This window comes from Rattus norvegicus, chromosome 4, assembly GCF_021556685.1.
Source record: "Rattus norvegicus strain SHRSP/BbbUtx chromosome 4, alternate assembly SHRSP_T2T, whole genome shotgun sequence".
NCBI lineage: Eukaryota > Metazoa > Chordata > Mammalia > Rodentia > Muridae > Rattus > Rattus norvegicus.
The window spans coordinates 99,648,183-99,670,640 of NC_141537.1; the positions used below are offsets into that span (position 1 = coordinate 99,648,183).

At 39.9% G+C, this 22,458-nt stretch overlaps 1 long non-coding RNA gene and 1 other non-coding gene across 2 annotated transcripts in view; one reads left to right on the plus strand and one right to left on the minus strand.

Annotated features, from left to right (window-relative positions):
- The window catches only part of LOC148006284 (uncharacterized), a 392,633-nt gene that overhangs the window by 216,818 nt on the left and 153,357 nt on the right, over positions 1–22,458 (minus strand). Inside the window, exon 2 of the long non-coding RNA XR_015686659.1 lies at positions 12,367–13,093. This is a non-coding gene — a long non-coding RNA (uncharacterized LOC148006284). The remainder of the gene's footprint in view (positions 1–12,366; positions 13,094–22,458) is intronic.
- On the plus strand, positions 10,401–10,533 carry LOC120102725 (small nucleolar RNA SNORA17). Its single transcript, XR_015687401.1, has one exon. It is a non-coding gene; the product is annotated as a small nucleolar RNA SNORA17 (small nucleolar RNA).

A 22,458-nucleotide genomic window follows, 5' to 3' on the forward strand; every position in this document is an offset into this window, starting at 1 on the left:
AAAAGGAAATAAATGGTAAAGCCCAACATAAGGAGGCAAGCTACACCCTAGAAAAAGCAAGAAACTAATCGTCTTGGCAAAAAAACAAAGAGAAGAAAAGCACACAAACATAATCTCCCATCCAAACATGAACATAACAGGAAGCAATAATCACTATTCCTTATTATTTCTCAACATCAATGGTCTCAATGCCCCAATGAAAAGACATAGATTAACAAATTGGATATGCAACGAGGACCCTGCATTCTGCTGCCTACAGGAAACACACCTCAGAGACAAAGACAGACACTACCTCAGTGAAAGGCTGGAAAAGAATTTCCCAAGCAAATGGTCAGAAGAAGCAAGCTGGATTAGCCATTCTAATATTGAATAAAATTGATTTTCAACTAAAAGTCATCAAAAAAGATAAGGAAGGACACTTCATATTCGTCAAAGGAAAAATCCACCAAGATGAACTCTCAATCTTAAATATCTATGCTCCAAATACAATGGCAACTACATACAGAAAAGAAACCTTACTAAAGCTCAAAACACACATTGCACCTCACACAATAATAGTAGGAGATTTCAACACCCCACTCTCATCAATGGACAAATCATGGAAACAGAAATTAAACAGTGATGTCAACAGACTAAGAGAAGTCATGAGCCAAAGGGACTTAACGGATATTTATAGAACATTCTATCATAAAGCAAAAGAATATACATTCTTCTCACCAACTCATGGTAATTTCTCCACAATTGACCATATAATTGGTCATAAAACTGACCTCAACATATACAGAAAGATTGAAATAATACCATGCATCCAATCAGATCACCACGGACTAAAGCGGGTCTTCAATAACAATAAGGGAAGAACACCCACATATACATGGAAGTTGAACAATGCTCTACTCAATGATAATCTGGTCAAGGAAGAAATAAAGAAAGAGATTAAAGACTTCTTAGAATTTAATGAAAATGAAGATACAACATACCCAAACTTATGGGACACAATGAAAGCTGGGCTAAGAGGAAAACTCAAGGCTCTGAGTACCTGCAGAAAGAAACAGGAGAGTGCAAATGTCAGCAGCTTGACAGCACAACTAAAAGCTCTAGAACGAAAAGAAGCAAATACACCCGGGAGGACTAGAAGGCAGGAAATTATCAAACTCATAGCTGAAATCAACCAAGTAGAAACAAAAAGGACCATAGAAAGAATCAACAGAACCAAAAGTTGGTTCTTTGAGAAAATCAACAAGATAGATAAACCATTAGCCAGACTAATGAGAGGACCCAGAGAGTGTGTCCAAATTAACAGAAACAGAACTGAAAAGGGGACATAACTACAGATTCAGAGAAAATTGAAAAAATTATCAGATCCTACTACAAAAGCCTATATTCAACAAAACATGAAAGTCTGAAGGAAATGGGGAAATTCCTAGACAGATACCATGTACCGAAATTAAATCAGGAACAGATAAACCAGTTAAACAACCCCATAACTCCTAAGGAAATAGAAGCAGTCATTAAGGTCTCCCAACCAAAAAGAGCCCAGGTCCAGACGGGTTTAGTGCCGAATTCTATCATCAGACCTTCATTGAAGACCTCATACTAGTATTATCCAAACTATTCCACAAAATTGAAACAGATGGGGCACTATGGAATTCCTTCTATGAAGTCACAATTACCCTTTTACCTAAACCACACAAAGACCCAACAAAGAAAGAGAACTTCAGATCAATTTTCCTTGTGAATATCAATGCAAAAATACTCGATAAAATTCTGACAAACCGAATCCGAGAGCATATCAAAACAATCATCCACCATGATCAAGTAGGCTTCATCTCAGGCATGCAGGGATGTTTTAATATAAGGAAAACCATCAATGTGCTCCATTATATAAACAAACTGAAAGAACAAAACCACATGATCATTTCATTAGATGCTGAGAAAGCATTTGACAAAATTCAACACCCCTTCATGATAAAAGTCATGATAGTATATTTAAGCGATCCCAAAAGTTCCACAAGAGAACTACTAAAGCTGATAAACAACTTCAGCAAAGTGGCTGGGTATAAAATTAACTCAAATAAATCAGTAGCCTTCCTCTACATAAAAGAGAAACAAGCTGAAATAGAAATTAGGGAAACAACACCCTTCATAATAGTCCCAAATAATATAAAGTACCTCGGTGTGACTTTAACCAAGCAAGTAAAAGATTTGTACAATAAGAACTTCAAGACTCTGAAGAAAGAAATTGAAGAAGACCTCAGAAGATGAAAAGATCTCCCATGCTCATGAATTGGCAGGATTAATATAGTAAAAATTGTTATTTTACCAAAAGCGATCTACAAACTAAATGTAATCCCCATCATAATACCAATCCAATTCTTCAAAGAGTTAAACAGAACAATTTGCAAATTCATCTGGAATAACAAAAAACCCAGGATAGCTAAAGCTATCCTCAACAATAAAAGGATTTCAGGGGGAATCACTATCCCTGAACTCAAGCAGTATTTCAGAACAATAGTGATAAAAACTACATGATATTGGTACAGACACATACAGATAGACCAGTACAATAGAATTGAAGACCCAAGAAATGAACCCACACACCTATGGTCAGTTGATTTTTGACAAAGGAGCCAAAACCATCCAGTGGAAAAAAGATAACATTTTCAGCAAATGGTGCTGGTTCAACTGGAGGTCAGCATTTAGACGAATGCAGATCGATCCATGCTTATCACCCTGTACAAAGCTTAAGTCCAAGTGGATCAAGGACCTCCACATCAAACCAGACACACTCAAACTAAGAGAAGAAAAAGGGGAGAAGCATCTCAAACACATGAGCACTGGAGAAAATTTCCTGAACAAAATACCAATGGCTTATGCTCTAAGATCAAGAATCGACAAATGGGATCTCATAAAACTGCAAAGCTTCTGAAAGGCAAAGGATACTGTGGTTAGGACAAAACGGCAACCAACAGAGTGGAAAAGATCTTTACCAATCCTACAACAGATAGAATCCTTATGTCCAAAATATACAAAGAACTCATGAAGTTAGACCACAGGGAGACAAATAACCCTATTAAAAAATGGGTTTTAACAAAGAATTCAGAGCTGAGGAATGCCGAATGGCTGAGAAACACCTAAAGAAATGTTCAACATCTTTAGTCATAAGGGAAGTCCAAATCAAAACAACCCTGAGATTTCACCTCACACCAGTGAGAATGGCTAAGATCAAAAACTCAGGTGACACCAAATGCTGGTGAGGATGTGGAGAAAGAGGAACACTCCTCCATTGTTGGTGGGATTCAGACAGGTACAACCAGTTTGAAAATCAGTCTGGAGGTTACTCAGAAAATTGGAAATTGAACTACCTGAGGACCCAGCTATATCACTCTTCGGCATATACTCAAAAGATGCCCCAACATATAACAAAGACACGTACTCTACTGTGTTCATAGCAGCCTTATTTATAATAGCCAGAAGCTGGAAAGAACCCAGATGCCAATCAACAGAGGAATGGATACAGAAAATGTGGTACATCTACACAATTGAATACTACTCAGCTATCAAAAACAATGACTTTATGAAATTCGTACGCAAATGGATGGAACTGGAAAATATGATCCTGAGTAAGGTAACCGAATCACAGAAAAAGACACATGATATGTTCTCATTGATAAGTGGCTATTAGCCCAAATGCTTGAATTGCCTTAGATGCACAGAACACATGAAACTCAGAGTGATGTCTAAAATGTGAATGCTTCACTTCTTCTTTAAAAGGGGAACAAGAATAGCCTTGGCAGGGAATAGGGAAGCAAAGTTTAAAATAGAGGCAATAGGAACACCCATTCAGAGCCTGCCCCACATGTGGCCCATAACATATACAGTCACCCAATTAGATATGATGGATGAAGTAAAGAAGTGCAGGCTAAGAGGAACCGGATGTAGATCTCTCCTGAGAGACACACCCAGAATATAGCAAATAGTTAGGTTTATGCCAGCAGCAAGCCACTGAACTGAGAATGGGACTGGCATTGAAGGAATCTGAGAAAGAACTGGAAGAGCTTGAAGGGGCTCGAGACCCCATAGGAACAACAATGCCAAGCAACCAGAGCTTCCAGGGCCTAAGCCACTACCCAAAGACTATACATGCATTGACCCTGGGCTCCAACCTCATAGGTAGCAATTAATAGCCTAGTAAGAGCACCAGTGGAAGGGGAAGCCCTTTGTCCTGTCAAAATTGAACCCCCAGTGAATGTGATTGTGGGGGGAGGGTGGTAATGGGGATAGGATATGAAGGGGAACATCCATATAGAAGGGGAAGGGGAGGGGTTAGGGGGATGTTGGCCTGGAAACCGGGAAAGGGAATAACAATCGAAATGTAAATAAGAAATACTCAAGTTAATAATGGATTTTAAAATAAAAAAAAAAAAACCGACAATTTGCCTAGGCAGCATGTTATATTATTATAGCTAATTTGGAAATGATCAGTTTACAATTTCAATGTTAATTTTTCTTTAACAAATTATAAAAACCAAATGGCTTTTCAAAAAAAAGAATTAAAAATTTCTTACATTTTTTTGTATTTTTTAATTTGTTCTTTTATTTATTTACATCTCAATTATTAACCCCTTTTGCAATTTCCCTTCTACAAACTACCTATTCCCTTCCCTCTCTCCAGACTCTATGAGGGTGCTTCCCTACCTGTCCATTGACTCCATCCCTAGTGCCATAAGATTCCTCTATGCTGGATAATCCAAACACCACCAGACCAAAGGCTCCCCTTCCATTGGTGCCAGTTAAGGCAATCCTCTGGTTCATATCTAGCTTGAACCTCAGATGCCTCCCATCTGCAATCTTGGGTTGGTAGTTTAGTCCTTGGGAGCTTTGGAGGGTCTGTTTGGTTGATATTCTTGTCTACCTGTGGGGTTGAGAATCAGCTCCTTCAGTCCTTGTCCTAACTTCTCCATTGGGCTCTCTGCACTCAGTCTGATATTTGCTGCATGAATCCACTCTGTATTGGTCAGGAACTGGCAGGGCCTCTCAGGGGATAGCTATGCCAGGCTCCTGTGAATAAGCACTTCTTGGCATCACCAATAATGTCTGGGTTTGAATAGATGGTATGGATCCCTAGGTGGAGCAGTGATTGCATTTCCTTCAGACTCTGCTCCACTATTTGCCCTTGCATTTTCCTTTTGACAGGAGGAATTTTGGATAAATATTTTTGAGGAGGTTGGGTGGCCTCATCCATCAACCAGGGGTTGTGCCAATCCACTGGTGTATTAGACAGGCTTTTACTGCTGTGAACAGACACCGTAACAAAGGCAAGTCTTATAGGATATCATTTAACTGAGGCTGGCTTACAGGTTTGTATGTTCAGTCCATTATCATCAAGGCAAGAACATTGCAGCATCCAGGTCAACATGGTACATGAGTATCTGAGAGTTCTATATCTTCATCTGAAGGCTTTTAGTGGATGACTGACTTCCAGTCAGCTAGGGTGAGGGTCTTGAAGCCCACACCCCACAATGACACATCTATTCCAACAGATCATACCTCCACATAATGCTACTCCCTAGGCCAAGGGTATTCAAATCCTGACATTCCATGCCCTGGCCTCCCTAAGACTTGTTCAAACATATGAGTCTATGGGGGCCACGCCTAAACATAGCACAATACAAAATACATTTATTCCAACTTCAGAACTGTCCATAGTCTATAGCAGTCTCAAAAAATTAAACATCCAAGTTTCAAAGTCTTTTCTGAGATTCATCCAATCACTTAATTGTAATTCCCAAAGCAAGACCAGGGACCAGTTTGGCAAACTCCAAACTCTGCATCTCCATATCTGAGGTCAAAGCAGTCTTCAGATCTCCTACCCCTTTGTCATCTGTGTTGACTGCAACAAACTGATTTCTCCTGTGCTGTTTCTGCTTGCTCTTGAATACATTCCTCAGCATGTATCCCACAGCTCTGGCCTCTTTAATATCATGGGCACTCCAAGTCAACTTCCATGTTTTAGCTTCTTTTTTCAATGTCTGGGATCCACACATGGGCTCCTCCAAAGGGCTGGTATCACTTCTCCAGCTCTGCCATCTGTGGCTCAGATTGATTCACTCCACTCCTAAAGCTTTTCTTGGTGGCCATTTTGTGGTACTGGCATCCCTGATAAGCTGCTGTTTTGCACTGAAACTAAGCTTTAACCATAGCCTCTCATAGCCTCTCTTCATGGTGCCAAGCCTCAGTTCTTTTGCAGGACCCCTAAGTCCTGAGCCATCAACAGCCACTGAGAATGTACCTTGGCAGATGGCCTTCCATGAACTCTGGCAGTGTCAAACCTCAGCAGCTTTTCATGATGCTTTCATGCCTCCAAAACCAGTACCCCCTGGGTGACTCTTACACATTAGCAAGTATAGCTTCAGTACCAGGTACAACTTGCCTATCTCTGGAACACAACTTCTTTTTCCTCTCAGAAAAAACTTACCAGAAGATTTCACCTCAGTTATGCTGGTCTCTTCTTAATCACCACTAAATTCTTAGCTCCAACTAACCAGCATCAATTGTTCTTATTAACCTTTCTAGTTTGTACTACAAAGCCAGAATCACATGGCTGAAGCTGGAACATTCTGCTATTGCTGGAGCTAGAACATGGCTTCTTTGTTCTATCACTTCATCATCAGCTTTCTGTTTTCCATCCCATTCACTGCTTAAGCTTGGCTGTCCTAGAACTTGCTGTATAGACTGACTTTGAACTGCACGCCTTTCTCCAAAGAGTGGAAAATAAAGGTGTGGTCAAAAAAGCCTGGATTTAAGTTTTTCTTTACCAAGAATGTGCTATATTCTATGCTGGCCTTGAACTCAGAGATCTGCATATCTTTGCCTCCTGGGATTAAATACTTATACTACTGTGCCTGACTTAAATTTAGATAGATGGGGTCTTTCCCCAAGTTGTTACTCCCTTAATTCAATTTAATATCCTTGAAAATAGGATCCAACTCCATTTCACTTCCTTGTATCCCTTTAATATTCAAATCATATATTTAGTATTTTTCCTTTCTCAACTTGTTCCTTTTCATTAAAATGCTCTTCATAAGAGTGTACTTTAGTAACCACACAGCAGAATTTACACTAGGTTGTTTTGAGAATTCCTTTTTCAAAGCAATTAATCTAAATATCTTCACCTTAACCTCAGACAGACTCTTCAGTCAATGGCAAAAAAGCAGCCACACTTTTCCTCAAAGTAACACAAAACCAGTCTCTAGGCTATATACTGAAACCTGAAACCTCTTGGGCCATTTCAATCGCTCAGTTACAAAGTCTACTAAGTTAGCCCATAAAGCACCATTTAAAGCATTCCATTGTTTTCCGAATCCAAAGTCCCCAAATCCACATTCTTCCAAACAAAAGCATGGCCAGGCCTTTCACAGCAATATCCCAGTTCCTGGTAACAACTTCTGACTTAGGGTTTAACTACTGTGAACAGACACCATGACCAAGCCATGTCTTCTATTGGACAACATTTACCTGGGCTATGATAATGGGTTCAGTCCATTATCATAAAGGCAGGAACATAGCAGCATCCAGGAGGGCATGTTGCAAGAGTATATGAGAGTTCTATATCTTCATCTGAAGGCTGCTAGTGGACTGAATTCCAGGCAGCTAGTGTGAGGGTCTTAAATTCCACACCCACAGTGACATACTGACTCTAATAAGGCCACACCTCCACATAGTGACAATCCCTGGACCAAGTGTATTCAACCCATGACAACTGGATATATTCTCTTCATACATTCTTTCTTGCCTTCATTGGGCATTTAAGCTAATCTCTTCCCTGTTGGGTCCTGGAAATCTCTTGGGGCCCTGGCATCAGGGACTTTCTAGTGGTTATTCCCCAGTTGCCCTTCCTCCACTGCTACCTACCTTATTTCAAATTCCTGACCTCTGTACTTCTCCCACATATCCTCCTATATCTGAACTACTCCCCTTTTTCCTCCCCCACCTCTCCCCCTCCCAGAACCTTCTCTCCCTCTACTCCTGAGATAATTTTCTTATCTCTTCTGAGTAAGACTGTAATGTCTGCAATTTATTGTGGTCTTCCTTCTTCTTGGGTTTCTTATGGTTTGTGAGATGTACACTTCCATTTTCATGATAAATCAACATGGCTTGTGGTAAGTCACTGCCAATGGCATCTTAGAAAGTCACTGAAAAAAGCCAGTCTCTTAGGATGAACAGTTAACTAAATTCTCATTATGTATGTGGCAATTGTGCGTACAGTAATGCTGGGATCATAACCTGTGCATTAAATCCAGCACAGACATTCTTGCAATGGTATAAATGGAGAACTGTTAAAATGGGAAGTTTAAAAGATTAAGATTCAGCCTTTGCTACTGGACCATTATTGAGGTAATAAGGAAGAAACTTCTCCCCTGCACCATGCTGCTGAGGACTGGGTAAAAATGGGGTTAGGATACATCTGGTGAGGGGATCCAGAAACTTATGTCTTCAATACTAAGGAGTGTTGAACTAGGTCAGGTACTATAGGTATTCTGAGAATCTGAGAGACAAGTACCTCAGAAGTATGCCGGTGCTGCAGTGCCTGCTCTACTAAGCTTGTTTCTTACTGTTCTTGAAGGTACATAGCCAAAAAGGACCAGCAAATGACAGCATAGCATGATGGGGTTTCAGTCAAAGTAGGGAAGATTGCAGTAGTGAAGCAAATTGAAATAAGAATTATGCCATTTGTAGATAGATAATTATTAAATTATTTTTAAAATATTGTACTGCTTATATAACATATTATTACTAATTCTGACTAAGTATACATGAAGATTAATATCCAACCATTGTGATATCACCTCAAACACTTCCACAGAGCATCAGCTTTATTATATGGTCGCATTTCATTTCCCTTGTGGTCAGTCAGGGAGTAGTTCATTGATGATCTGTCAGAGACAAGTTGGGAATGGTACTGAACTGCTATTCCTTGCTTCTTTCCATACCTTCCCTGCTTCAAGACACATATGTGAGGCCTAGTTTCTGAACCTTCCTGTCAACCAGGAAGCATGAGCTGCCCCAGAGTCAAATCTGTTTGCCTTGCTTGCTGAAACCTTACAGGATCTTTGCGGCATAAAATGTCCCCCTCACTTTTAAAATAAATAATCGAGGGAGATTAATCATTCTGGGAGATTCTTTACATTATTAATTCCCTCCTCATTCTTAACAACCATCCTAACAATTCTACAAAAATGCTTTGTTTCAATGTACTGATTAGAACACAAAATACTTCTACTGCCTCACAGTAACAGTCTTTTGAGTCTTTTATTTTCTACTTTTTAAATTGGATATTTTACTTATCTACACTTAAAATGTTTCCCCTTCCTATTTTTTCCTCTGAGCATCCCCCTATGTCATTACCAACACCCCTGCTTCCTCAAAAATGCTCCCCCACCTACCTACCCTTTCCCTCCGGCATCCCTGCCCTGGTATTCCCCTACACTGGGACATCAAACCTTCAAAGGACCAAGGGTTTCTCCTCCTACTGCTCCCTGACAAGGTCATCCTCTGCTATATATTCAGCTGGAGCCATGGGTTGCTCCATGTGTACTCTTTGGTTGGTGGTTTAGTCCTTGGTGGCTCTGGAGTGCCTGGTTGGTTGATATTCTTGTTCTTTCTGTGGGTTTACAAACACCCCAGCTACCTCAGTCCTTTCTCTACCTCCTCCATTGAGGACCATGTTCTTTTTCCAAAGCTCCAAACACCCAAGCAACAAGTGACAGACCTCATGTTTCTCAAGAAGAAGAAAGACCGATGTTTGCTTCAGTTATTCTTATAAGGGGGAAGAAAATACTCACAGAAGGAATTATGGAGACAAAGTGTGGAGAACTGTGGGCTTTTTGTGTGTGTAGAAATAAAAGAACTGCCTGTTTTAGCCTGTGATACTCCCATCACTGTTTTCCAACAAAAGAACTCTTGCTTGAGTCACTGATTGTTTTTCACTTTCTACTCTGTCTTCTTTCAGTTTCTTCTTCTGATTCTGTTTTGTTTTTAAGGAATCTTTTATTTTCTTTATGGTTAAGAATGTATATGTGTATATATATTACCTAGAACATGATTTATAAATGGTTGTGAACCACTAGGTACATGGTAAGAACTGAACCAAGGTCTTCTGTAGGATCAACCAGTGTTCCTTTCTGTGGAGCCATCTAATCTAGCCATTGTTATCATTTCATTTATGATTTCAAATATTCTGTCCCCATTTTCTTTTTAATGTAATGGTCCTTGGTTATTCATAGTGTCACATGTCAGAAAGTTCTAAGTATATATCTTTCCCTAGAAAGTCCCCTTAATCTCCACTTGCCCCAGTTTCTTCATCTATGAAATTGTGACTAATTAAGCTATTGTCTACTCCTGACTTATAGAGTCTTTGCAGGTGCAGGTATCAGTGGTGTATCACATGTGTGTCAGTAAGTGTCAGAAAAGAGAAACACTATGTCTGCCTAGTATTTGAATTTGTAAATATCAGAATAATCAGTTTTCATTTTCTGAAGACAGACAGAGAGAGAGAGAGAGAGAGAGAGAGAGAGAGAGAGAGAGAGAGGAGAGAGAACTTGAGAAGACAAGATTTCTGGTAGGCAGGCCCAGACGGTCTTCTAGAATTAATAACTAGAAACTAGAATAACCCTAATAGTTTAAGGATCTCTGGACAGGAGTGACAGACATCCACTGCAAGGTTCTACTCAGACAGGCAGGGCAAGTAGCAAGCTCCAAATGACCACCAGTCTGGAATCATGTGTCGCAGACAGGGAGCTAACCTGAATTGACCACAACTCCATGACCAGCCATGTCTAGAAGATAGACCATGCCTGAAACAAACACTGCCTGGAGCCATAATGCATGAGCAGGGTATAGCACTCCTGAGACTACTTTTGCGATGATTTCCTGAAACTCAGAGTCTACAAGACCTCTTAAGAAGAACAAGTGAGTTGTTGATAAATGGGAGAGAAGAAGAAATTGAAGAATGTGGTCACAAAGAAGAGAGGCAGTACTAGAGAACAGAGGGCTATGAGGAACTGCCTAATGTGAGTAGTTGGTAACAGCACCTGGGACCATGGTGAAGTACTGGCCTGAGGAGCCATGAAAGGGCCATGACTGGGTCCACAGTCCTGTAGCAGCAGGTGTCTGTTACCACAAAACATCCATTGTTTGAGCTGCTACCCTGCTAAGATGTTGATGTCTTATGGCTGGGAAAAACTGGGTCAAACCCTCATTTGGGCATGGTGAGAGAGATGACCCTGGAGGCATGAGAGCAGGTGAGTTGATGCTGGCCCTAGTCATGTGCAGTCGTCAGAAAAGCCTGGACCCACAGATTTAGTAGATTTGATTGTGATGGACCAGAGAACACAAGCATACTGGTAGAACTTGCACTTCCACTTGTCTCCATGCTTGGGACATCTTGTTTATCTCTTTCCTCCTATGACAAGCAGGAAAATGGCCCTGGAGTCATAAGAGCATGAGAGCAAGCCCCGACCCTCACCAGCTGCATGACTTAGGACAGAGGGTCTTGCTTTTTGCTTGGATATCACTGAAGAGCTGACCCTGGTGGCAATGAACAGACAAGCTGAACCTTAGGACCATATTGTAGGAAAGCTGTCCCTGCAAAATTTTCTGCCATGAGGTGACACAGGAAAGGAAAAGAAGCAACCTCTCATCACTTGTCACATTCAGCAGACAGAACATCTGGCCCCAAAATCAAGTCTTTGGAGATGGCGCCATTTGGAGTTGGAACCATGATTCTGAATTATTGTAAAGGTTAAATAAAGACATGACTGACTAAGATCTTATTGTATGGTCTCAAAATTGGAATTACAAGAATACATGAGGTCAGAATGCTAAGACCAAAAACTCTGGCGACAGCAGAAGATGGTGAGGATGTGGAGAAAGAGGAGCACACCTCCATTGTTGGTGGGATCACAAACTGGTACAACCATTCTAGATATCAGTCTGGAGGTTCCTCAGAAAATTGGATATTGCACTACCTGAGAACTCAGCTATACCACTCTTGGACATATACCCAAAAGATGCCCCAATATATAACAAAGACACATGCGCCACTATGTTCATAGCAGCCTTATTTATAATAGCTAGAAGCTGGATAGAATCCAGATGCCTTCAACAGAGGAATGGATACAGAAATTGTGGAAAATCTACACAATAGAATACTACTATGCTATCAAAAACAATGATGTTATGAAATTAATAGGCAAATAAATGGAACTGGAAAATATCATCCTGAGTGAAGTAACACAATCACAGAAAAATACACATGGTATATACTCATTGATAAATGGATAGTAGCCCAAATACTCTAATTACTCTACATGCACAGAACACATGAAACTCAAGAAGGATGACCAAAATGTGGATGCTTCACTCCTTCTCTAAAAGGGGAAGAAGAATACCCTTGGGATTTGATGGGGAGTTTAGAGCAGAGACTGAAGGAATGGCCATTTAGTGCCTTCCCCACATGAGGCATATACATAGACAGCCACCAAACTAGATAAGGTCGATGTAGCAAAGAAGTGCAGGCTGACAGGAACTGGATGTAGATCTCTCCTGAGAGACACAGCCAGAATATGGCAAATACATAGGCTATTGCCAGCAGCAAACCACTGAACTGAGAATGGGACCCCTGTTGAAGGAATCAGAGAAAGGACTGAAAGAACTGAAGGGGCTTCAGATCCCATATGAACAAAAATGCCAAACAACCATAGCTTCCAAGGACTAAGCCACTACCCAAAGAACATACATGGAATGACACTGGGCTCCAAATGTACAGGTAGCAATGATTAGCCTAGTAAGGGCAACGGTGGAAGGGGAAGCCCATTGTCCTGCCAAGGCTGGACTCCCAGTGATCAGGATTCTTCGGTGGAGGGTGGCAATGGAGGAAGGATTGGTAGGGGAACACCCATATAGAAGGGGAGGGAGAGGGGTTTCAGGGATGTTGGCATGGAAACCGGCAAAGGGAATAATATTTGAAATGCAAAGAATACCCAATTTAGTAAAGATCGGGAAAAAAAAGAATATATGAGGAATACCAATACTGTCCAAATTATTCCACAAAATTGAAACAGATGGAGCACTACTGAATTCCTTCTATGAAGCCACAATTACTCTTAGGCCTAAACCACACAAAGACCCAACAACGAAAGAGAACTTCAGACCAATTTCCCTTATGAATATTGATGCAAAATACTCAAAAAATTCTGGCAAACCGAATCCAAGAGCACATCAAAACAATCATCCATCATGGTCAAGTGGGCTTCATTCCAGGTATGCAGAGATGGTTTAATATGTGGAAAACCATCAATGTAATCCACTATATAAACAAACTGAAAAATAAAAACCACATGATCATTCCATTAGATGCTGAGAAAGCATTTGGAAAAGTTCATCACCCCTTCATGATAAAAGTCCTGGAAAGAACAGGAATTCAAGGACCATACCTAAACGTAGGAGACACCATGTACAGCAAACCAGTACCTAACATTAAACTAAATGGAAACTTGAAGCAATCCCACTAAAATCAGAGATTAGACAAGGCTGCCCACTCTCTCCCTACTTATTCAATATAGTTCTTGAAGTTCTATCCAGAGCAATCAGACAACAAAAGGAAATCAAGGGGATTCAGATTGGTAAAGAAGAAGTCAAAATATCACTATTTGCAGATGATATGATAGTATATTTAAGTGATCCCAAAAGTTCCACCAGAGAACTACTAAAGCTGATAAACAACTTCAGCAAAGTGGCTGGGTATAAAATTAACTCAAATAAATCAGTAGCCTTTCTCTACACAAAAGAGAAACAAGCCGAGAAAGAAATTAGGGAAATGACACCCTTCATAATAGTCCCAAATAATATAAAATACTTCAGTGTGACTTTAACCTAGCAAGTGAAAGATCTGCATGACACAATCTTCAAGTTTTTGAAGAAAGAAATTAAAGAAGATCTCAGAAGATGAGATGGAAAGATCTCCCATGGACTGGCAGGATTAATATAGTAAAAATGACCATTTTCCCAAAAGCAATCTACAGATTCAATGCAATACGCATCAAAATTCCAATCCAGGTGCAGTTCATTGGTGATCTGTCAGAGACAAGTTGGGAACGGTACTGAAGCTGCCACTCCTTGATCTTCCCATACCTCCCCCCCTTCAAGGCACTTATGTGAAGCCTGGTTCCTGAACCTTCCTGTCAACCAGGAAGCATGAGCTGCCCCAGAGTCAAATCTGCCTGCCTTGCCTGCTAAAAGATTACAGAATCTGTGCAGCAGAAAATGTCCCCTCTCTTTTAAAGTAAATAATTGAGAGGCATTACTCTTTCTGGAACATTCTTTACATTCTTAGTTCCCTCTCATTCTTGACAACCATCCTAACAATGGTACAAAATGCTTTGTCTCAATGGACTGATTAGAACACGTACTTCTACTGTGTCATAGTAACAGTCCTTTGGGCAAGAGGACTAATTTTCTTTAACCTTTAAACTCTATTTAAAAAGAATTTTATTATCTTCTCTGAAGTTTCTGTCCCTCATATTTGGTTCCAGCTGTGGGGGTCCCTGCAAGTATCATGGATGGCAGAGAAACCAACAATGTGTAGCAAGAAGGAAAATCCAGTAAAAATGAAGTAATTAGCTGATGGGATTTGAAGTATCTAAAGTCTGACATCAGGGCAGTTTATTTTAGTCATATTTAAGCACAGTATAACATTTGAAAAACAAAAACTTTTATTTTAATTTCATGTGCATAATGAACCTAAGACATGACAATATTGAAACTCTTTTGCAAAAAGTACATGTGACTTCTCCTCTAAAGGTGGATTCAATTGACTGAGAAAGAAAACTAAAGATTAAGGTCTATGAAGGGAGATTTTGGGAAACCTGGGTGAGGCCTTATAGATAGAAAAGGTCATCAGGTTACTAAGCACATCAATTCTCTGTATTATGAATGAAAACCAAGTATTCATTTCCTGGGCTCAGGAGACAGATGTATATGATTAACACTCATAGTTTCTCCAGTGTTTATCTGAGAGCACTAGTGCCCTCTATGACTAGAAGAGGATTGTTATTTTTGCAGTCAGGAGAAGCTGTCCAGGTATTTTCCTCTATTTGTATTGCCACACAAACCCCAACCTTTGCATATTATTCCCCAGGGAGGAATCATCCCTACCAGTTTTGGATAAAAAGGTTAGTTCTCATCTTACTGTGAGTGAAAGTTCTCCCCAGGCTTCTTCATCAAAATGAAGTGGCCTATTAGGCTGTTGGTGCTGTTCTTCTGGATTCCTGGTGAGGACAGAGGGAAGTGAGAGAGGAGAATGGGGAGGAAGCACAAGTCCCGGGTCATACTGCTTACTTCATGTGTTGCATCATGTATGAGTAGACAGTTATTATCCTCCAGGATTGGGCCAGTCGGGTGTGTATCTGTGAACGGGCGGTCCCAGATGAGAGAGAATCTTTGCTATGATGAAAATCATGGGTTGGGGATTTAGCTCAGTGGTAGAGAGCTTGCCTAGCCCTGGGTTCGGTCCTCAGCTCCGGAAAAAAAAAAAGAAAAGAAAATCATGACATGGATGAACTAGGACAGACTAAGTTATGTACAGAAGTACCTGGTGCTTCAATTTCACTGTTGTGTTAGGAGTGGAATTTTAAAATATAAAAAATTGTATGTAAAAATAAGCATATCAGTTGAAATAAATAACAAAAAAATCACAAGATTCTTCGAGAATTTTTTTGTTTAACTCTGTACTTTTCTCTCATTATTTCAGCTTCCAGAGGTGATGTTGTGATGACACAAACTCCAGTCTCCCTGCCTGTCAGCCTTGGAAGTCAAGTCTCTATCACTTGCCGGTCTAGTCAGAGCCTGGTATACAGTGATGGAAACACCTATTTATCATGGTACCTGCAGAAGACAGGCCAGAATCCACAGCCCCTCATCTATAAGGTTTAAAACCGATTTTCTGGGATCCCAGATAGGTTCCGTGGTAGTGGTTTAGGGACCGATTTCACCCTCAAGATCAGCAAAGTAGAGTCTGATGATTTGGGAGTTTATTACTGCGGCCAACGTACACATTATCCTCCCACAGTGATGCAGACCCTAACAAAAATGTCCTTGCTTGGGGCATCACAGCTGTCAGATAAGTTACTCATCTGTTTGAGAGAGAGTTATTGAGGAACTGAAGATTATGGGTGCAGCTGAGGGCATGTACATGTTGGCTACAGCTCACTGGTCATTGATTTTTAGCTTTTGGGACCTTTATTATAAGTAAGATTCCTGTATTTGACATTATGAACCTGTTACTTCTAGAGGATCATTATTCACCATAGAATTAGAAAATAATATGTTCTTCTATACATTCTTACCTTTGTTTACTCTTCATTATTCTTTCCTTTTCTATTCCCTGCCATATCCTTGTAGAAACTTATCAGCCACTAGTATTCTCACTGTCTACTTTTACAATACACATACATACACGTATATTCTACAATTAGGGTCTGAAAATCTAAAGCTGGAGCCGAGTCCACACAAAGCATGATATTTACTTGAATTAGGCAGAAAAACCTGGCCTGTCAGTGACAGGAGCATAGACTCAGGAGCTGCATGTGTTCCCAAACATTCATCTTAGCAATTATTTCAACAGTAAAAACGAAAGACCCACAAGCATCTGTGCCAACATTTTGCTACAATTTTTCATCATTCAGAATCATTTATTCCTTTGTGATTAGGAGGAGTCATTCATTATGTTTAGGCAAACAAAAAAAAGAATAAGGAACAAGTGGGTTAGCAATTTTAGAAAGTTCCCAGCTTCCTTATAGCCTGGGAACTTGAATATAATTTTACCTTATGATCAAATGGTCTGCAAACAAAATGGCAGTACTTAATGCCTCACTTGATTTCTACACCACTACCTCTTCCTCTCTTTAAGGTCTATTCTGAATTACACTGTCATCATATCTTTCTAGCTTCTAACCATTACAGATTCCAGATAAGTCATTCAAATTTCACCATTTAAAGTTAGGATACACTTATAAAAGTGAACACATGACATCGATCTTTGTCAGTCGGTATAAATTTTTGATAGTTCCAGACATTTTCTTTCAAATTTCCTCATTTCAATTTTCTTTGTAGCTGAATAAAATTCCAGTTGGATGTGTATCACTTTTTCTTTGGGTTTTTTTTTTTTGCATTTTTTTAATTTTTTTTTATTTTTATTTATTTATTTTTTTTATTAACTTGAGTATTTCTTATATACATTTCAAGTGTTATTCCCTTTCCCGGTTTCCGGGCAAACATCCCCCTCCCCCCTCCCCTTCCTTATGGGTGTCCCCTTCCCAACCCTCCCCCCATTGCGGCCCTCCCCCCATAGTCTAGTTCACTGGGGGTTCAGTCTTAGCAGGACCCAGGGCTTCCCCTTCCACTGGTGCTCTTACTAGGATATTCATTGCTACCTATGGGGTCAGAGTCCAGGGTCAGTCCATGTATAGTCTTTAGGTAGTGGCATAGTCCCTGGAAGCTCTGGTTGCTTGGCATTGTTGTACTTTTGGGGTCTCGAGCCCCTTCAAGCTCTTCCAGTTCTTTCTCTGATTCCTTCAATAGGGGACCTATTCTCAGTTCAGTGGTTTGCTGCTGGCATTCGCCTCTGTATTTGCTGTATTCTGGCTGTGTCTCTCAGGAGCGATCTACATCCGGCTCCTGTCGGTCTGCACTTCTTTGCTTCATCCATCTTGTCTAATTGGGTGGCTGTATATGTATGGGCCAAATGTGGGGCAGGCTCTGAATGGGTGTTCCTTCAGTCTCTGTTTTGATCTTTGCCTCTCCCTTCCCTGCCAAGGGTAATCTTTTTCCTCATTTAAAGAAGGAGTGAAGCATTCACATTTTGATCATCCGTCTTGAGTTTCGTTTGTTCTAGGGATCAAGGGTAATTCAAGCATTTGGGCTAATAGCCACTTATCAATGAGTGCATACCATGTATGTCTTTCTGTGATTGGGTTTGTTCACTCAGGATGATATTTTCCAGTTCCAACCATTTGCCTACGAATTTCATAAACTCGTTGTTTTTGATAGCTGAGTAATATTCCATTGTGTAGATGTACCACATTTTCTGTATCCATTCCTCTGTTGAAGGGCATCTGGGTTCTTTCCATTTTCTGGCTATTATAAATAAGGCTGCGATGAACATAGTGGAGCACGTGTCTCTTTTATATGTTGAGGCAACTTTTGGGTATATGCCCAAGAGAGGTATAGCTGGATCCTCAGGCAGTTCAATGTCCAATTTTCTGAGGAACCTCCAGACTGATTTCCAGAATGCTTTTACCAGTCTGCAATCCCACCAACAATGGAGGAGTGTTCCTCTTTCTCCGCATCCTCGCCAGCATCTGCTGTCACCTGAGTTTTTGATCTTAGCCAATCGCACTGGTGTGAGGTGAAATCTCAGGGTTGTTTTGATTTGCATTTCCCTTATGACTAAAGATGTTGAACATTTCTTTAGGTGTTTCTCAGCCATTCAGCATTCCTCAGCTGTGAATTCTTTGTTTAGCTCTGAACCCCATTTTTAATAGGGTTATTTGTTTCCCTGCGGTCTAACTTCTTGAGTTCTTTGTATATTTTGGATATAAGGCCTCTATCTGTTGTAGGATTGGTAAAGATATTTTCCCAATCAGTTGGTTGCCGTTTTGTCCTAACCACAGTGTCCTTTTCCTTACAGAAGATTTGCAGTTTTATGAGATCCCATTTGTCGATTCTTGATCTTAGAGCATAAGCCATTGGTGTTTTGTTCAGGAAATTTTTTCCAGTGCCCATGTGTTCCAGATGCTTCCCTAGTTTTTCTTCTATTAGTTTGAGTGTGTCTGGTTTGATGTGGAGGTCCTTGATCCACTTGGACTTAAGCTTTGTGCAGGGTGATAAGCATGGATCGATCTGCATTCTTCTACATGTTGCCCTCCAGTTGAACCAGCACCATTTGCTGAAAATGCTATCTTTTTTCCATTGGATGGTTTTGGCTCCTTTGTCAAAAATCAAGTGACCATAGGTGTGTGGGTTCATTTCTGGGTCTTCAATTCTATTCCATTGGTCTATCTGTCTGTCTCTGTACCAATACCATGCAGTTTTTATCACTATTGCTCTGTAATACTGCTTGAGTTCAGGGATAGTGATTCCCCCTGAAGTCCTTTTATTGTTGAGGATAGCTTTAGCTATCCTGGGTTTTTTGTTATTCCAGATGAATTTGCAAATTGTTCTGTCTAACTCTTTGAAGAATTGGATTGGTATTTTGATGGGGATTGCATTGAATCTGTAGATTGCTTTTGGTAAAATGGCCATTTTTACTATATTAATCCTGCCAATCCATGAGCATGGGAGATCTTTCCATCTTCTGAGGTCTTCTTCAATTTCTTTCCTCAGTGTCTTGAAGTTCTTATTGTACAGATCTTTTACTTGTTTGGTTAAAGTCACACCGAGGTACTTTATATTATTTGGGTCTATTATGAAGGGTGTCGTTTCCCTAATTTCTCTCTCGGCTTGTTTCTCTTTTGTATAGAGGAAGGCAAATGATTTATTTGAGTTAATTTTATACCCAGCCACTTTGCTGAAGTTGTTTATCAGCTTTAGTAGTTCATTGGTGGAACTTTTGGGATCACTTAAATATACTATCATGTCATCTGCAAATAGTGATATTTTGACCTCTTCTTTTCGGATCTGTATCCCTTTGATATCCTTTTGTTGTCTGATTGCTCTGGCTAGAAATTCAAGAACTATATTGAATAAGTAGCGAGAGTGGGCAGCCTTGTCTAGTCCCTGATTTTAGTGGGATTGCTTCAAGTTTCTCTCCATTTAGTTTAATGTTAGCAACTGGTTTGCTGTATATGGCTTTTACTATGTTTAGGTATGGGCCTTGAATTCCTATTCTTTCCAGGACTTTTATCATGAAGGGGTGTTGAATTTTGTCAAATGCTTTCTCAGCATCTAATGAAATGATCATGTGGTTCTGTTCTTTCACTTTGTTTATATGATGGATCACGTTGATGGTTTTCCGTATATTAAACCATCCCTGCATGCCTGGGATGAAGCCTACTTGATCATGGTGGATGATTGTTTTGATGTGCTCTTCAATTCGGTTTGCCAGAATTTTATTGAGTATTTTTGCGTCGATATTCATAAGGGAAATTGGTCTGAAGTTCTCTTTCTTTGTTGTGTCTTTGTGTGGTTTAGGTATAAGAGTAATTGTGGCTTCGTAGAAGGAATTCGGTAGGGCTCCATCTGTTTCAATTTTGTGGAATAGTTTGGATAATATTGGTATGAGGTCTTCTATGAAGGTTTGATAGAATTCTGCACTAAACCCGTCTGGACCTGGGCTCTTTTTGGTTGGGAGACCTTTAATGACTGCTTCTATTTCCTTAGGAGTTATGGGGTTGTTTAACTGGTTTATCTGTTCCTGACTTAACTTCGATACCTGGTATCTGTCTAGGAAATTGTCCATTTCCTGAAGATTTTCAAATTTTGTTGAATATAGGTTTTTATAGTAAGATCTGATGATTTTTTGAATTTCCTCTGAATCTGTAGTTATGTCTCCCTTTTCATTTCTGATTTTGTTAATTTGGACGCACTCTCTGTGTCCTCTCGTTAGTCTGGATAAGGGTTTATCTATCTTGTTGATTTTCTCAAAGAACCAACTTTTGGTTCTGTTGATTCTTTCTATGGTCCTTTTTGTTTCTACTTGGTTGATTTCAGCTCTGAGTTTGATTATTTCCTGCCTTCTACTCCTCCTGGGTATATTTGCTTCTTTTTGTTCTAGAGCTTTTAGGTGTGCTGTCAAGCTGCTGACATATGCTCTTTCCTGTTTCTTTCTGCAGGCACTCAGCGCTATGAGTTTTCCTCTTAGCACAGCTTTCATTGTGTCCCATAAGTTTGAGTATGTTGTATCTTCATTTTCATTAAATTCTAAAAAGTTTTTAATTTCTTTCTTTATTTCTTCCTTGACCAGGTTATCATTGAGTAGAGCATTGTTCAATTTCCACGTATATGTGGGCATTCTTCCCTTATTGTTACTGAAGACCAGTTTTAGGACCTGGTGGTCCGATAGTACGCATGGGATTATTTCTATCTTTCTGTACCTGTTGAGGCCCGTTTTTTGACCAATTATATGGTCAACTTTGGAGAAAGTACCATGAGGAGCTGAGAAGAAGGTATATCCTTTTGCTTTAGGATAGAATGTTCTATAAATATCCGTTAAGTCCATTTGGCTCATGACTTCTCTTAGTCTGTCGACATCACTGTTTGATTTCTGTTTCCATGATCTGTCCATTGATGAGAGTGGGGTGTTGAAATCTCCCACTATTATTGTGTGAGGTGCAATGTGTGTTTTGAGCTTTTGTAAGGTTTCTTTTACATATGTAGGTGCCCTTGTATTTGGGGCATAGATATTTAGGATTGAGAGTTCATCTTGGTGGATTTTTCCTTTGATGAATATGAAGTGTCCTTCCTTATCTTTTTTGATGACTTTTAGTTGGAAATTGATTTTATTTGATATTAGAATGGCTACTCCAGCTTGCTTCTTCTGACCATTTGCTTGGAAATTTGTTTTCCAGCCTTTCACTCTGAGGTAGTGTCTGTCTTTGTCTCTGAGGTGTGTTTCCTGTAGGCAGCAGAATGCAGGGTCCTTGTTGCGTATCCAGTTTGTAAATCTATGTCTTTTTATTGGGGAGTTGAGGCCATTGATATTGAGAGATATTAAGGAATAGTGATTATTGCTTCCCGTTATATTCATATTTGGATGTGAGGTTATGTTTGTGTGCTTTCATTCTCTTTGTTTTGTTGCCAAGACGATTAGTTTCTTGCTTCTTCTAGGGTATAGCTTGCCTCCTTATGTTGGGCTTTACCATTTATTATCCTTTGTAGTGCTGGATTTGTGGAAAGATATTGTGTAAATTTGGTTTTGTCATGGAATATCTTGGTTTCTCCATCAATGTTAACTGAGAGTTTTGCTGGATACAGTAACCTGGGCTGGCATTTGTGTTCTCTTAGGGACTGTATGACATCAGTCCAGGATCTTCTGGCCTTCATAGTTTCTGGCGAGAAGTCTGGTGTGATTCTGATAGGTCTCCCTTTATATGTTACTTGACCTTTTTCCCTTACTGCTTTTAATATTCTTTCTTTATTTTGTGCATTTGGTGTTTTGACAATTATGTGACAGGAGGTGTTTCTTTTCTGGTCCAATCTATTTGGAGTTCTGTAGGCTTCGTGTATGTCTATGGGTATCTCTTTTTTTAGGTTAGGGAAGTTTTCTTCTATGATTTTGTTGAAGATATTTACTGGTCCTTTGAGCTGGGAGTCTTCACTCTCTTCTATACCTATTATCCTTAGTTTTGATCTTCTCATTGAGTCCTGGATTTCCTGTATGTTTTGGACCAGTAGCTTTTT